Genomic DNA, 3591 nt, shown 5'->3' with positions numbered 1-3591 from the left:
AGAAAATAAAGAATGGTGAAACACATCTCAGGGGCCGGTATGGCGGACTATCTAGATTGGTAAAGAAAAACACCAGGATAGCAAAAAGGAACTATGAGATCAAAGTAGCAAATGAGGCGATAAGTAATCCTAAGGGCTTCTTTCAGGTGTAAAGAACAAAATCAAGGGAGAAAATTGGACCGCTGAAAGCAAACACAGGCGAGCTAGTAGATGATTACGAAAATATGAGCACATTGTTGAACGACTCCTTCCTTTCAGTATTCACACAAGAGGATCGAACGACTATTCCGGAAAGGGTTCAGGTGTACGAGGGCGGGGATGGCGATAAAGTGAGGGATATAATCATTACCAGGCAAGTAGTTCAGGATGAGATAGATAAGCTTATGAAGAATAAGTCACTAGGTCCTGACGGGATATTTCCGAGGGTATTAAAGGAATTTGGTGATGTACTCAGTGACCCACTAACCGACATCTCTAAGATGTCCTATGGAAAGCAGCTAATGTGACGCCGATTTTCAAAAAGGGGGACAGGTCAGCTGCTTCAAACTATCGCCCAATTAGCTTAACATCGGTTATAGGCAAGATGCCTCTGTATAATGGGGGATTTTAACTATAGGAATATAGACTGGGAAGGCGTGGTGGGTGATCTAGAATCTGAGGATTTTCTGAAATTAATACAAGATAATTTTCTCAAGCAGACAGTGACTGAGCCCACTAGAGGAAATAACATTTTAGACCTAGTCCTGACTAGATGTTGGGGGAGAATTAGATGGCAGTGATCACAAGGAAATTAGGTTTAAATTAGACTGGGCGGTGACCCATGAACTCAACTCTGTGTTGGTGCCTGACTTTAGAAGAGCTGATTATGTGGGGCTCAGAAGACACCTTGAGGAGGTAAATTGGGGAACCTTAGGGCTAGATGAGGGCCAGATATCAGGGCTGGAACCGGAAAGACAGGGGAATCATGTAGAAATGACCTACAATAATTTAGTGAGAGTAATTACAGAGAGTCAGAGACAGTATATCCCTTACCTAGCATGTAGGAAGGAAAATAACGAACCCAAATGGATGACCCGCAGACTCAAGCATGAGATAGGCTTGAAGGGAGGAATTTATAGGAAAATAAAGAACGGAGAAACCCACCTCAGGGGTAGGTATGTTGAGCAGGCCAGGTTCGTGAAGAGGAACACCCGCCTAGCAAAAAGGAATTATGAGATTAGGGTAGCCAACGAGGCCAAGAGCGATCCCAAGGGCTTCTTCAAATTGTACAGAACGAAAACAACGGACAGGATTGGACCGTTGAAAACAAACACAGGTGAGCTCGTTGAGAATGGAGAAGATATGAGTCAAATGATGAATGACTGTTTCCTCTCAGTTTTCACGCAGGGAAATCTAACAACCATTCCGGAGAGAGTTCAGGTATATGAGGGCGAAGAGAACGACAAGTCGAGGGATGTGATCATCACTAGGCAAGTAGTCCAGGATGAGATTGGCAGGTTGAAGAAAAACAAATCGCCGGGGCCGGACGAAGTATTCCCACGGATGCTGAAAGAGTGCAAGGAGGTCCTCAGTGGCCCAATTACCGATATCTTTAAGATGTCAGTGAATTCTGGGTATGTGCCCAATCAATGGAAAGTAGCTAATGTGACGCCGATTTTCAAAAAGGGAGACAAGTCAGCCACCTCAAATTATCGCCCAATTAGCTTAACATCAGTTGAAGGAAAGATGTTGGAGTCAATTATAGCCGGGAGCATTCGGGACCATCTAAAGAAGCATAGTTTAATTCATGACTCACAGCATGGGTTCACAAAGGGCAAGTGTTGCCTTACTAACTGTTGTCCTTCTACATTAAAGTGATCGAGGCGGTTGACAGAGATGAAAACTATGACGTATTATATCTAGATTTCAGTAAAGCGTTCGACAAAGTTCCTCATCACCGGCTATTACTAAAATTACAGGCTCACGGCGTAGATGGGAAAGTTTTGAACTGGATCAGGGGGTGGCTTAGTGGTAGGAAGCAGAGAGTGCAAATCAATGGTAAAAAATCTGAATGGGGTAGTGTTACGAGTGGAGTCCCGCAGGGGTCGGTGCTGGGTCCTCTGCTTTTTATTATTTACATCAATGACTTGGACACAGGAATTAGTAGTGATGTCAGTAAGCTCGCAGAAGATACCAAGATCGGTCGAGTAATCCAATCAGACAGGGACGCTACCGTTCTCCAGGATGAGCTTGACAGACTATATGATTGGGCGGGGAAGTGGCAGATGGAATTCAATGTCGGGAAGTGTAGCATTCTGAGTGTAGGTAGGAATAATCCCTCACACAATTACTCCCTAAATGTCGCTCCTCTAAGCAGGTCTGGGCGTGAGAGAGACTTAGGAGTACTAGTGAGCGCTGACCTCCGTCCTAGGGCTCAATGCATTCAGGCTAAAAATCGGGCAAACAGAGTACTTGGTTTCATCTCAAGATGTTAGAATCTGTACAGAGGAGGATGACAAAGATGATTCAGGGGGTGAGAAACTTGCCTTATGAAGACAGGCTGAAGCAGTTAAACCTACAACTCTCTAGAAAGGCGAAGGTTGCGAGGAGACTTGATCGAAGTCTATAAATGGATGAAGGGCTTTAACAAAGGGGATGTCAATAAGACTTTGATAGTAAAAGAGCCAGGTAGGACGCGTAGCAATGGTTTCAAGTTAGACAAATTCAGATTCAACAAAGACATAGGCAAGAATTGGTTCACCAGTAGAGTGGTAGATGAATGGAACAGGCTTGGGAGCCATGTTGTGGGCGCCAACACCATAGATACATTCAAGAAGAGGTTAGATAAAGCCATGGATGGTGAGGTAAGGTGGGATTGAGTGTACAGGAGCTGTCTTGTATAGGCCAACCGGCCTCTTGCAGACTCCTTACGTTCTTATGTTCTTATATTATATATATATATATATATATATATATATATATATATATATATATATATATATATATATATATATATATATATATATATTAACAACCTAGAACTAGGATTAAAATCCACTCTTTTAAAATTTGCCGACGACAAAGGTGGGGCGGGAATGCCCTCACGACAGCAGATCGCGAAATTATCCAGGAGAGATTCCGGACCATCACTGTTATCAGAAAATGGGTGATGTCCTTCAACAGTACTTATCGGATCCAAAAACAGCAACCATTAATATACCAATATAGGTGGCGAACTACCAAGTAGTGCAAGAGGAAAGAGACCTCGGGGGTCACCATCAGTAGTGACTTGAACAAACAAAACACTGCAAGTCCGCCTGTAAGAAAAGCCAATGGCTCGGGTATTCCAGGAAAGTAATGAATTTCGAATATAAGACGCTGGAGTTATGTTATCCTTGTATAGTTTGGTTGCAGGCCCACCTGGAATACGCCGCAATTTGGTTTCAAATTGCGGAAAGACATTGAATTACTTGAAAGAGTACAGCGCCGCGCCACGAAGATGATACCATCACGAGGACGAAGCCCTATGAAGAGCGACCTGAGCGACTCAACCTTCACATTGGAAAAGAGACGACTGCGGGAGACATGATACAAGTCTTTAAGCACCTGAAC

This window comes from Eriocheir sinensis, chromosome 19, assembly GCF_024679095.1.
Source record: "Eriocheir sinensis breed Jianghai 21 chromosome 19, ASM2467909v1, whole genome shotgun sequence".
In the NCBI taxonomy this organism is placed as follows: domain Eukaryota; kingdom Metazoa; phylum Arthropoda; class Malacostraca; order Decapoda; family Varunidae; genus Eriocheir; species Eriocheir sinensis.
This window is presented reverse-complemented; position numbering follows the sequence as displayed.